Source organism: Athene cunicularia, assembly GCF_003259725.1.
Source record: "Athene cunicularia isolate RWA chromosome 2 unlocalized genomic scaffold, athCun1 chr2_part1, whole genome shotgun sequence".
NCBI lineage: Eukaryota > Metazoa > Chordata > Aves > Strigiformes > Strigidae > Athene > Athene cunicularia.
In genome coordinates this window covers 36,555,986-36,569,775 of record NW_020799095.1, presented here as the reverse complement: position 1 = coordinate 36,569,775, position 13,790 = coordinate 36,555,986, and the positions used below count along the sequence as shown (strand labels likewise).

The 13,790-nt window shown below is 45.8% G+C and overlaps 1 protein-coding gene across 1 annotated transcript in view; it reads right to left on the bottom strand.

Annotated features, from left to right (window-relative positions):
- JCAD (junctional cadherin 5 associated) overlaps window positions 1-13,790 on the bottom strand; it is a 62,701-nt gene that overhangs the window by 29,336 nt on the left and 19,575 nt on the right. The window lies entirely within an intron of this gene.

Sequence of the window (13,790 nt, the reverse complement as noted above, 5' to 3'; positions counted from 1 at the left end):
TTACACACCAGTCAAATAGAGCTTTCGGGTTATTTCCTTTTTGATGGTTGTTTTAAAGAATGTACTGTGGCGAAGGAGACAAAAAAAAACAAACCAGCGCTATTCTGTCAGAAGGAGATCTGTGCTGTTATGTCATTTCATAATTGCCTCAGAATTACAAATTATGGCCTTAGTCTGCCACTGGATCTATGCCAAAGGACTCTTGCATCTATTAAGGATTTGTTGGTTGGGTTTTTTTTCCCCTTTCTTTTTTTTTGTTGTGTTTTTTTTCTTCTTCTCTTTTCCACCCCGTCCCCGCACAGAGCCGTCCTGGCACAGCCCGGATGACCGGGGACATCACCCCGCACACGGGGTGGGGGCTAGGGCAAGAGCGCATCACACCCCACCCGCCGAGCCACGCTTACGGCCTGGGGACACATTGCCCTCAGCGAGCCGCAGGCACCGGCCCTTTGCAGACATTACACGCTGCCCTCCCAGCCCAGAATCCCCCCATCCTCCTTTAACTCATCTCTGTAAACATATTTCCTTGCACACCGGGGAGCTGGTGTCCTGCACCGACGGTGAAAGGGGTGTGAGGCACTTGCAAGCTAAAAAAGTCGTGTCTTGGAAGGTCTGGTTAGCTTCAAGCGCCAAAACCTGCTCCCTGGGCGCTTAGCTGCAAAGCCGGGTCGGGGACATGTCCGACACTGTCCATCCTTCCAGAAAGATAACCCAGGAGGGCCTGCCCCAAGAACCTCTCCCGGCAGCTGCAGCCCTGCCAGGAACACGCTTTTACAGGGATCAGGTTGTTTTCCCTGAAAAGTTAAGCAGGCACCTCCTGCCCCCTCTCTCCACAGCTGAACTCAGCCCATGGCTTGGCCAAGAAGAAAGACATTTCTCAGCACAAGGAAAATCTGCAGAAGGGAAGACCAGGGTCCATCAAGGATGGAGAGAGACCAAAGGAGACCCCTTCAAAGCTCACTGCATCTGCGGGCAGCCAGCCGCACGCCCAAAGGGCTTGTGTCCTCGCCATGGTTTTCGCTGTGACATCCATGAGCATTTTTGAAGTGTTGCTGGTTGCCTACTCCTCCACCTCTCCCCTCCCTGACATTTATTCAGCCTCTAGAAACAGGTGAATAATTTGCAAATCTGCTTTGGTTTAATGACACTCTTAAAAGGGTATGTTTGTGAATCATTTACTTCAGCAATTGCTTGGGCCCAACAACTGCTCGCCATGTCTTAATTGACTTTTACTGTAGGCTATCAAAGTGCTTTACACGTGTTCATAAATTGAGTCCTATTGAATACGTTCTAGTTAATAGCAGGAAAACAAGAGCAGTGAAGTTATGCAATGAGTCCAAGGTCAGGGGAGAAGTCTGCAGGAGAGCCCAGAACTGAGTACAGGTTTCCCGGTGCCCCGGTTTTGTAGGGTTCTGGGAATAATTGTCATTGACCTGCTTTTCTACGGGCATTTCCTTTTGTCTTCCAGCAGCGAGCCTCTGAGCCTGCAGCTGCTGACACACGAAGCATATACCAAGGGCAATGCCACCAGCGGCCAAGGGACCTCCAGCAGGACCCTGTGCAGGGACCTCACACCCCATCCCTGCAGGGTATGTGTGGAGTTCTCTGTGGCTTTGCTGGGTGGGAAACCCCTGTATTTCCCATGGTAAAGCCTTGTAACTGACACAGTCAATCACCAAAAAGTTTAGGGTTTGTTACAAAGCAGCTTCTTGTGGGTGTGGTAATAGTAGGGGTTTCCATCAAGGAAGCTGTGCTGGCACAAGTTACTGTTTATTATTTAAATATATTGACTCTGATAGTCAAATTGGGAGTTGTGGGTGTTTTTTAATATCTGTCCCTACTGCCTTGTATGAAAAAAATTCCAGGATGATTTTCTCATTTGCATGGCTGCAGCTCTGAGCTGTTTGCTCTCCTTGGTTGTAGGAGACAGTCCTGTTTACATCCCTCCTTCCTGAGCCAAAAAGCTTTTGCTCCCTGTTGGGTAGTTACGATGCACCGCACAGAGCAGGTCCTTGCTGCCAGAGCTCTCAGCTCTCTGTTGGGAAAGCTGCTGCGGCACTGGCTTTAGGGGATGGGAAGAGGTGGGGGACAGGCTGGAGCTATGACTCCAGTGAAGGAGATCTGGATCATTTACTGAACAATGTCAAGATGAAGGGAAGGGATATCTTTTTGTCTTCAGGAGGACATAGCCTGCAGAGAGTACAATAAAAGTGCAGAGGACAGCATGCCTCAGAGCTGCCTTTCTGAACCTTGGGGTATTTTTTGTTATACCTCTTCTGAGAGCACTTTTTGAGCTGCAAAGGGAGGTGCAGCTCTTGGAAGGAGGCACTTCTGCAGATTTATTTGGAGTCCTGCAGTTACTGAAGATTTCTCCTGAGTGAAGACAAAAGGCCTCGAGTTGAGAAACAGAGCTTTCCTCCTAAAAAAAAAGAAAACAACCACCCATGCTTCTAGCTCTTCTGTTACAGAGGAGAGCCTGAAAACCTGAGCTGAACACAGCTCCATGATCAGACACCAGGAAGAAAATTGCATGATTTTTGAGATAATCTGAGGGATCTCTCAGGCTGGATTCACAATAAATGACCATAACAGGTGGCAGCCCCAAGTTGTGTCCGCGTGGGGTTGCCTAGGGGGCTGGTGTGACACATGAAGCTGTTAGTTTGTGGTTTGGGAAGTGCGGGTGCTGTGATCCTTGGTGGCTGAGTGGCTTTCAGGTACTGCCTTTGCTCCCTCTGCATCTTGCCTTCTGCCTATTAGAAACTCTTTAGGCAGATGTTGCTTCTAATGTTGCCTTAGCTCAGTGCCCAGATCAATGGGGTTGTGGTCTGAGGCGGCTACTTCAATGCAGACTGTGACTGTCAGGAGAAGGGCAAAGATGAAGAAAAACAGAGGAGGCAGGAAAATAATTCTGCTTTTTGATGGTCAGAGTATATGTGCACAACTGATGGAACATTGTTCCTCTGCAAAGCCCATGTTCCTGCAGCCACCTGGGAAAATCTCCCTCTTCTGGCTCTTTCCACAGAAGGGGACCATAGCTGGCCATTCTTCAGTTTAGAACTCCAGCTTCTAAAAGGTTGGAAGAACTAAATGTGGCTGCAAAAGAAGCGTGCAAAAAGGGCCTGCAGAAGAGAAAAGAGTGCTAAAGTGTCTTCCTTACCATGGAGGACTCCTGAGATGAGCGAAAATCAGTGTGATGGGGCCAGGTGGCATGATGGGGCAACAGAGGAGAGAGGCGTTATTGCACCTCTGCTTTGCATGTCTTGCAGGGGGCAAGGAGAAGGGCAAAGAGACCATGAATAAAAGCTGACAGTGACTGTGTGGCAAAGGTAAGCATCTGGACAGGAGCATGGTGGGGGCTGCCCAAACCCAGCAAGCAGTAAAGCCATCCCCAGTGTCACAGCGGTCAGCTTCAGCTCAGCATCCCGTGGGACACAGTAGAGCGGGTCCACGTGCCTGGGAAAGTGGGAAATGCTGAGGCTCGGCTCCTCGGTGGACAGAAAGCAGCGCCTGCATGTCTGAGTAAGTGGCCATTATGGACAGAAATCGTGGAAAACAGAAACACAAACACGAGGGAGACAGGCCAGATGGGGGAAATACAGATGAATTAATGCACGGGGAAGGGAAAAGGAAAAACACACAGGCGTGCTGCACGCCAGTCAGCTCTTCAGCAACAGCCCTGCTGTGTGCCATTGCTGTGATGAGTGAATGGGAAGTCCTGCTCTGCTCAGGGCAAGTTATTGCTGCTTTATGCCTTTATAATTCTCTCTGGACTCAAAACCTCCCTGATCGGGACTCCTCTGTTTAATGTTTTATGTCCCATCAGCAGTGTTGCTGCTCAGAGCTTTCCTGCCATTCCTACTGTGCTTGTTGCAGGCTTGGAGTCTCATTTTTGGAGGTGATCCTGCATTAGTGGTTTTTACATTGAAATCAAGCAGATTTCTTCATAATTTGGTGTGGTTTGAAGTGACTAGGTGCATTAATTATTCCCTAAAAGACTGTAACAATTTTTGTCTTAGGTCCAGTTGCCGGGAATGTATTTAGGAACATATGCTGAAATCACCACATACCTGAAGTTTACCATAACTAACTAGCCACAGATGTGCTATTAAACCTGTGCTTATTTTTTCATCTTGTCCATCCTATATGGCATGTTACAGCCATGATATATTGAACTTTCTTAGAACAGATGCTAGTCATAAACAAAACAGCTATTACCCGTTTGCAAGAAAACATGTCACATTACCCATCCCGCCAGTAATCACCTGTTTATAGAATTGGCACCTCTTTTCAGTTTGGAACAGAGGATCTTCAGATATTTTATTGCTACATCAAGGGAAACACTAAGCATTGCTGTGGAAAGGGGATGTTTTCGTTTCCCTGTTCTTTGGTGCTCCTTTAGCTGCATTTTGACCTGCTATTTGAAGATTCAATTCTTAAACTACTTTGTCACTTCCTAAGCATCCCAAAAAAGCAGATAGGATGGGTGTGTGTTGAATCAATGGAAATAGTTCAGGATGCTGGGTGGTGACCATTCTGGAAGGATGATTTAATACACAGCAGTTGGTGTCTGTGCAAAGTGTTGAGCCACAGGCTGCTGGGGAGGAGTAATAGTGCACTGATGGAGAATATTTTCCTTTAGATATAAGGACTCAGCTACCATGTCTGTTAGATATACCTCAGAGTCCTAAAGTATGACACATGGATGAGTGCTGGCGGGAGGAAAAAATGGGGGGAAAAAGCTAAAAAATAAAAGACTACTTAACACAGTGGAAGTGTACACCCATATTGTGTGTGTTTCTGAAGACTGTGAAGACTGCCAAAAGGCTAAGAGGTGTGGCACACAAATTACCCTTCAGAATTTAGCTGGTTTACATTTGGGAAAACTAGGTGGTGCTTCCAAAACTTTTGAAGTGCTAAATATTGTTAAAATAATCCTTACAGCTCTTTCATTCAAGGACTTGGCTCAGGGTACTCAGCAAATATTAATGAGTTTCTCATCATAACACCCAGGAGAGATGGGAAGTTATCACAGTAATTACCCCTGTTGCCCGGCTGAGGAACAGAACAGTTAGACCTCATTTTTCAGGGGAGTTTCCTGACCAAAATATTTTTACAGTTGTTCAGCTGAGAAGCTCTTGAGACGTGTTAGGAGTTCCAGCTGGCCTCCCAGCAAGGTGTTGAGATTGGGGAGGGAGAGGGTCATCCCCAAAGGTAGAGGAAGATGAAAGGGGAATAGTTAAGCAGTAGTGAAGCCTATTGGTGTTGGATCTCTTCTTTTTCCTGGTTTAAAATTTGGATGCTTACTACTCTAGAGAAGGCTAATCCCTGCATTCACTCACTAAAGTTATATAAATTTGATGCATTATGTAAAAGGGTACACGAATAGTATGATACAGATGTTATCACAGCTTCATTTGATCTGTACGAGGGTACATATGGAGGCTGAGCTGTGACTGCCACATCGTCATTCCTGCCAGTGGTATGAGCTTAGCTCGTTAAGGAGTGAAGTCTCACAGGCACTGGGAAGTGAGGTCATGGCTGAAAGGTGTGCAGCCGGGAAGTGGTCTTCTTCCAAGCATAGGAAGGTTTTAGCTTGATTTCTCTAATCAGAAAGAAAGGTTTAGCAAGAGCTGTGGATCCCATTAATAGATATCACTGTATGGACTAGTGGAAAACACTTCAAATAAGGTAGAAGAAGAGCAGTCCCTGGTCAGATCTCGCGTATTACCACAGATGTTGATCTCCGGGAAAATGCCCACTTCACCATTACTTGTGAGTGCTCAGCATCTCCCAGGCAACACTCAGCAGCCCATCAGGTCGTGCCTGATGTCCCACAGTAGGATCCACCATGTCATCCCCCCAGATTTCTAGCTATACCTCAGCACTGTCCACCTATTACTCCAGATTTACTGTGGCAAGTTCAGATACTCACCTGTTGGAGTTACAGTGAAGGATGAGAGCAAACTCGGGTTGCCCACAGGCATTACCTAGAAATTCTTTGCCTTTTTCATGAAATTAATTGCAAATCTACTTTGAAAAAAAACCCACAACAGACTTCATCTTCAAAACAGCTGCAAACATATTCTTAGTAATATAGATAATTTAATGTGAAGACACATAGTATGTGCTGAGCAGCTCTTTATCTGGGAGAACAGAGTCTGAAATAGTGAGGGACCTGGGGGAGGAGATGCACAAGAGGCAGGGTGATAGAGGTATGTGGAGTAATGTAGAAACAGGAGAGGTGGTTTGGGAATGTCTCCTCCCTTTCCTGAACATATATGTATAAACAATTACTGGAAGATGGCAAATACAGTACTGATAAAAGGACTCTTACTTATTTCCACTGATAGAGCTAGGCTGTGAAAATCATTTCTGTAAGATAGAACTGAATGAGGTTTACAAGGAACAAGCAAAAATATATATGGATGATAAAAGAACCTACAGTTAGAGCAGCAAATATCAAGAAATAGAGTCTGGAGGGGTTACACTCTTCAAAGCTTTGGCCAGACTGTAATTATCGAGAAAATAAAGGAAACTTGCCCTGGAGCAGGTTACCCCCTTCCCCCAGCCTTGGTCACTGCCAGTTAGAGAGTCATGGAGGTGCTGAGGGACCTATGCACACCCAGGCAGGGGCATGCAGGGGGAGGGGGAGTCCTGTAGTCCTCCTGCTTGCCTTTTGAAGGTAGGAGATAAACACAGCTCCAAAACTGATAGGCTATCCTTCCCACAGCACTTGTACTTTGAGCAGCATGTCTTCGGGTCCTGCTCACACCGAGCCTCTGCAGCAAGCCCTTCCTTCTCCGGGGAGTGAAGGTTCACTCTGTTAGAGGGGAGCATCACGTAAATGGTGCATTTTAATACAAAACCACAGAACACAATAAAAAGGCTCTTTTTAATAAATGTTCTGTGACATTGTTCATATTAATTCTATTAGGATTTAAGTAATAGCTATTTAACTATTAATAACTAAATAACCAATTTCAGCTTTTAGCTGTGGTAATATTAATTTTTAAATCTTATGTTTCAAAAGGCAGCACTGCTTTTTCTGATACACTGTCTCCGTCCTGTAGATCTACATGAGCTGGTTTTATGAGATCAAGGGGAAAAAATATAGTATGTTGTTTGGGTTTTTCTGTAAGAAAAGTTGAGCACAGAAGCAAAGGCAGAGCATGAAGAAAGGTCTGTCTGTAACAGGAGTGCTCAAAAAGTTCAACAAGAGTTTGCAAGACCCCTTCATGCCAGTGTGTTCCCGCAAAAAGCCTCACCCAAAAAGCTGAAATTACAGTCCCTCTCTGTTAAAGAGAAAAAATGTGAGAATGGCTTGTAATTTTTGAACCAGAAAGCTATGTTTATCTTCCAAAGAACAGTCCTGTGAAGATGTGACTGTCGTCCGGGGTTAAAGAGCAGGCAGAAAGCCCACAGAGGGATCGTCCCTCAGCGCCTCAACACCCAGCACCAGGCATCTGTCTCCTCCGGTGAGGGGATGCTCCTGTTATCTAGCTGATATATACCAGAGTGTCACGGCTTTCCATATCCAAACACATCTTGACACTGGAGATTACACAGATCCCGGAGCTCTGGAGTGAGGCCAAGGGACGTGCACCCGCCCCGGAGCAGCTCACCGCCACAGGAGCAGGCAGAGGCAGTGTGGAGAATCGTTATCAGAGACCAATGACATGTCACGACCATCTCGAACAGGCCAGGGGGTCAAAGGATTATGACTTAAATCCATTCTTCATAGCAAAATCTTTTCCAAATGCCTGACTTAAAGCTATGAAATCACACAGGGAGTGTGCTGTTATCTGGGGGTGGTACAGACCCACCTCTGCTTCCAGCGGGAATCCAAAAAAAGAAAAATATATCCACATTGCACAGAGTTATGCTCGCCAAGCTGCTTTCCTTCCCCCTCACACCTGCTAGTGGACAGGTTTAGAGTGAGTGGGGATGTGTCTTAAGCCCCACAGTTATAAACTTGCCTTGTGTATGTATATTTTAGTCTTTAATTTAACTCTTATTTGCTCTCATATTATTTTACAGCAGAGTATGCACTTCTGCAGATACTGCTGTCATCCCCATTTCTTACCTGCTGAACACTGGAATTGCTTTTGGAGGGACTGGAGAGGAGACATATTTTTTTGAAAACTATTTTTTGCCAGGAACTTCTCTGAGCAGCATTATGGAAACATGGTTTTGCTCGATAACCTTTTAAGTTACAGCAGCTGTGCAAGTAATTGAAATTATTAATTATCTTGTAGAAGTTGATACTGATATTACAAAGAAATCTTGCTTGGAAGGCAGAGAGAGATTCAAGCTCTTACACCAACATGCTTTTCTTGTCAAGCCGAATTCTTCCATTTCCTTCCTTCTATCCAGGACCAGAGGGAAAATGGAACCAAGCACCACAATAATAGAATACTTTTATTAGGCAAAGCCCATTCAGATTAATCAGAAGGTGTCCATGTGCATTTTACTAGATTATTTTGTCCTGAGGCCACCTTCTGTACAATTTATACAGCCCGCAATTCACTAGAGGTCTTCCAGATTAATCAGTGGAAATTACACCTCTACCTCACCATATTCTCGGTGCTTCAGATCAGAAACAGCCACCATGGAAGCCTTAATTTATCACATCCTTTCTTTCACTGGCTCAAGTTTCACCCCTGATATTTGGGCCTATTGCAGCATTGGATACAGAAGTGTCATGCAGGCTTTCCTTAGGAGCCAGGCTGTTTAAAGACTGGGGTGATGCAGGACACTTATACCATGCAGACTCTTTAATCACATCACCACCCTGCCCAAACCCAGTCATCCCCACAGACAAGTCCCTACTCTGAGGGTCCCGCATACCCCTGCCCAGATGGGATGGGACCTCACAAGATCTTCATATCATAAAGACATGAACCTAGAAGGATATCCTTCATTCAAGCTGCGTTGGAGTGCCTTGTCTGTCCTCAGGAAGGCTCTGGGAGAAAAGCAGCCAGCCAGCCAGCCTCTGAATGAACAGCTGTTTGAAAGGAGATTAAACTTTCCCCCGCATGTGCAACTTATAGTCAGGTAGACAACAACAGAGAAGCCAAGCTGCATCCACTCCAAGAAAAAAGTTAAAATAGAAATGAGTCTTCTTACTTCAGCTCTGCCTTTTGTTGTGCCCTGCAGGCAGTGTACACCTGTACATCTTCCAGAGTATGCTTGCCTAAAGTGAAAAATGGCAGATGCAACCTTTTAATTCCCATCATTTCTAGAAGAGCCTCTTTTTTCCTATTCAACGTAGTGGTCATGAGCAGCACCACAAACCGTGTAGGTACTTGACACTTCTCAGAAGGGAAGCTGAAGAGTGAGTTGCGAAGCTCAGAGCATAGCCTGCCTCCTTACAAGTTGCCACTCCACATTTAAGGAAAGAGGTAAACGATGACTCAAGAAATAGTAATACTACTTTAAAATGCTATCCTCCTCTACCTGCCAGGAGCCACCTTCCTCTTCAACAATGTCAGATGCAGGGACAGTGGAAGCTGCAAACCTATTTCAACATCAGGTCAGTGGTACTAGCCCAGCTAGGTTTCTAGAGTTCACTAGGCTGGTGGTTTTGCAGTGAAGCCAGTGAGGAAAGCTTTGCTGAGGGGTGTTTCCTTGTAGAAGTGATGCAGGAAACAGCTTGGGGCAATGACACCATAACCCAGTACAGCTGTTTCTGCAGTGATCATTTGTTCACATCCTAGAATGCATTAAAAGAGCAGCTTGGAGCATTTCTGTTGCTGCTTATCCTCTGACTGGGCTGTTGTTAATGCAACACTCACTCAATGAAGTGTTTGGGATGAGGTCCAAAAAAGCACTTAGGTGCCTAAATCCAAGACAGCAATTCACAGCTGTGTAAGGGCTTAGGTTCCCCCTTTTGTACGTCCCTTCCCAGAACCTGTTTAAAAACCTGGACTTCTGCAATGGGGTGACTCTAGGTGCTGCCATACTAGTTGGTCTTGGCCACAAGCCTCTTGTCTTTCTGCCATCCAGCGCTGCAGATGAGGTGGCCATGTTCGGAGTCACTCAGGTGATCTGTGGCTATGTCCTGAGCTCTGAATTCAGCAACCACAGCTGCTCTTGCCCAGACTGTGGCCAGTGCTGCTCTTCCCCGTTGGTAGAGCCACCATGGAGGCAGTGCTGCTGGCTGGCTCTTCGCAGCCAGAGTCATGATGAGCATGGCACAAGGGTGACTTGATGCTGATGAGGGAAGAGACTGCCACTAGCCTGGCTTAAGCACATTTTCCCCCATGTAGCACTCCCCTTCTCCTGCTCCCTAAGAGGGGTCCAGGATAGAAGTGATGAACATACTCATCACAGAAAACAGATGCTCCCTCTTCCACTACCCTTGCTCTACTGATGGCCTGACATGGAATGGTGAAGCCAGGGGGACTCTGCAGTCTGGTAGTTGCTGCATGTGTGGAAGCTGGCTGGGTCATGGAATTCAGGCTCAAAGCCATTCATACTGCCACCCATCAATAAAGCTGTACAGGAACATCTTAAAGTCATTCCTAACATGGTATAAAATTCCTCCAATAACCAACTCTTTTGCTACATTGCAGAGTATATCTGTCCATGTGCCTCTTTCCTCAAGATAGAGCTCAAAATAGTTATGGAAATCTCGTTATTGAGCTCCAGTGACTTACAAGGACTGAGAGGGACTGTGTAGTTCCTCTTCTGCCACAGCTTATTCACCCTGCTCCTTGAAAAGCCAATTACTTCCCAGGAAGCTCTTGGGGTAGATGATGAACTGAGTCACGTGTGCTGGGAACTTGTTAGTTTGGATGGCAGCACCCCTTCTCACAGCCTGAGCATCTGTTTGGGTGATCTTTCAATTGTGTTCATGTGTCTTGTCATAAGATCATTAAGCTTTGCCTGGTTTCTCCACTTGTCTGATAAAGCACTTAAGGGTCCGTGTAACAGGCACTTGCACTTTTCAAATATATGTCTCAGGTAGGACTGTACACATGCAAGCTGTTTTTCTCGTTAGGACCTTCAGTTACTGCAGTTTACCTAAATCCATGCTGGACTGTAAAAGACTTAATCGATGTAACACATTCTCTTCTGATGATGTCAGGGAGCCACTATACCAATCTAACAGATGAGCTGATCTGATAGCCAGTAAATTTGGGATGATAAGCAGGGTTTATCATCTGAAACCAGATGCCGTCAACACCCTTCAGTCCTGCAAAAATGCTCTAATTCTTCATAAAGCTATTACTGAGACAAGTAAGGAAAACATGAGATCTGAGTTCCTTCCTGTTCCAGCCTTCTGCCTCTGGCTCCTCTTCCTACAATCAGGAAGAGAGCCTGATGTGGAAGCATGTTTCTGAAATGATTTCAAAGGTCAGATTTGGTGTCTTCTCTGCCTACACGTGTCCTCAACAGGAAAACTGCAGAGCGGAAGAAGAGGGAAGATGAGGGCTACTGTGGGATGGAAAATGAATCGTCTGTAGGTCTGTCCATGCATGTGTATCTGGCTGGGCCCTGTACTCCAGCCATGCTGTGATCTGTATTTCAAAGGGACCATCATTCCTTCTCAAATTACTGGTGCTGGCAGAGCAGCAGAGCTGGCAAGTGAGCTTTCAGGAATGTCTTTATCCTTCACAATCCATATGAAATAGCTCCAAGTAGTAATATTCTCAGAGAGCCAGATACACAGATTTTGCAAAGGTTGGGAGCAGCAAAGCACACTATTAATAAAACAGTCGCAGTGCTCTTGGATTTGTTCAGACTGTGATAATTATAAACAGAAGGTTTCTTTTGTCTAGGTCAAAGTCTCTGTTGCTTCAAGTTTAGAGATGTCAGAGGCAGCTGAGTAAGAGGGCTTCATTCAGTGGACAGCAATATCTGATCCAACAAGCTCCGTGAATCTTCTTTGGTAACTTTAGTGGAACAGCGAAGAGGAGAGCTTGTCTGAGAACCCACTCTCTTATCCACTGTTAACACTATTGTAGCTCAGAGTAGCTTACCAGAGGTGTCTTGGTTTAGAGAAAAAAAAAGTGGGTATTTCTGCATGTGTACAAACACATCCATGTCTGTATACAATAGTAAAAGCTAGTATTACATCAATTATCATATTTATTATTTTAGTAATGCTGGCTCATTTCAACAGGATGCCTTCAACAGGGAGAAATAAAGGACATCTCAAAATACTGGGCACCAGATAAAAAAAAATAAGCTACTTGTGTCTTTTTTTGTCCTCAACCAAATGTTATGAAACAAAGTGGGTGCCTTCTGGCAGTATAAGCCTGCTTAGGAGGGGAGATTTTGCTCTGATAGTCAATAAATTTTCCCTACGCATTTTCAAAAGGCAAGTCTCAATAGCTACCATTAAGAATCAAAGTCTTCATTCTCAGGAGGCCAAAGCACCCACCATTTCACCTCATTTGCAATTTAACAGGTTTACCATTTACACTGTGGTGTCTCTTTTAAAGGAGATCCCAGTAGAATTAACCAATATTAGATTTCAGGTGCAGCAGGAAAATGTGCAACGAAGCATATTTATGCTAGAGACAGACTTTTGTGCCTAGGTACACTGCAATGGATATTGCTGAAAAGGGCAGCTTTTCTGCAAAGTTCTGTTAGATCCCCCTCAGCAGGAAACAATTATCTGTAATACCAATTTCCTGCAGAATTTCACAAATCCTTCCCTACAGGGATTTCACCTTTCGTTTTTTCCCCTGCACAGGACAGAAAATCTAGCTGCAGTGGTACAAAATGAGTCTTTTTTTTTTTTTTTTTTTTTTTCATTTTCTAGTAGCTGAAGGGAATAATCTCATATTTGACTAGAAGGAGATGGGCAAACAGGTTAAGGGTTGGTTACCTGAGTCCCAAGATAATCTCCAGGTGTCAGTACCCACCTCACCCATTTCATGGTGTAATGCCCAAAAGGAGAGGGGTGAAGGGTGCAGTGGTGGGGTCCTTGCTCTGGGGGCACTCATGCCTTTGCAGCAGAAGAGGTGCAAATCCAGGCATGCTGGGGCCTGAAAACATCCATGGGAAGGAGCACTGCCATACCGGTGCCTGCCAGGAGGAGCCCATCACAACACCTGCCATCCCACTGTGTGTCCTCTGAAGGCCACAGCATCCCCTGACTGAGGGAACTGAGGCTGAGCTCCTGGATGCCTTGAACTGTCTTCTTTGTCCTTCAGCAACATCAGTATGGGGTTATGAGGAGGATTACAGCCGCGGCAACCAGGAGTTCCACACTTTTTCTGCATTTCTTGCCTTTGTCCCTGACCCCTCTCCCAAAGTGAGGTATCTCACCGCACGGCTTCCTGATGGCATGGGTACAGCCCTGACTGTGCAGGCAGGCCCAGACTCAACCCATGGTGTGTGTGAGGGTCTGCCGCCTTCTCCCATGATGGAAAGAAACTCTGGGCTCAACGTGGGGGTGCTCAGACCCTGTACTGGGTGGCACGTGCCTAAGGAAAGAGAATGTGTGGGATGCTCCAGGGAGGTGGATGTACAGCCACAGCGGGGACTTCTCTCTTTGAGGAGTTCGGCATATTCAGAGCTACTGTATACCAAGGTTTCCTTGTAGAATCCACCTTCTTCCACATCTACAGAAATTTGTGGGGAGGGGGTGGAGAAGGCCTTTTGCTATATGATTAGGGATGCAGGTAGGATGACCCCAGGAATGCAGGCCAGCCCATTTTGGTGTTCCCAGTACCTGGCAGCCCAGCAGCAGGGGCACCTGACCTGCTGCCTGACAAGTACAAATGACCAGTTAGATGTTTTAGCTGCATTTCCCACTGAGAGGAGGCCTCTGAGGT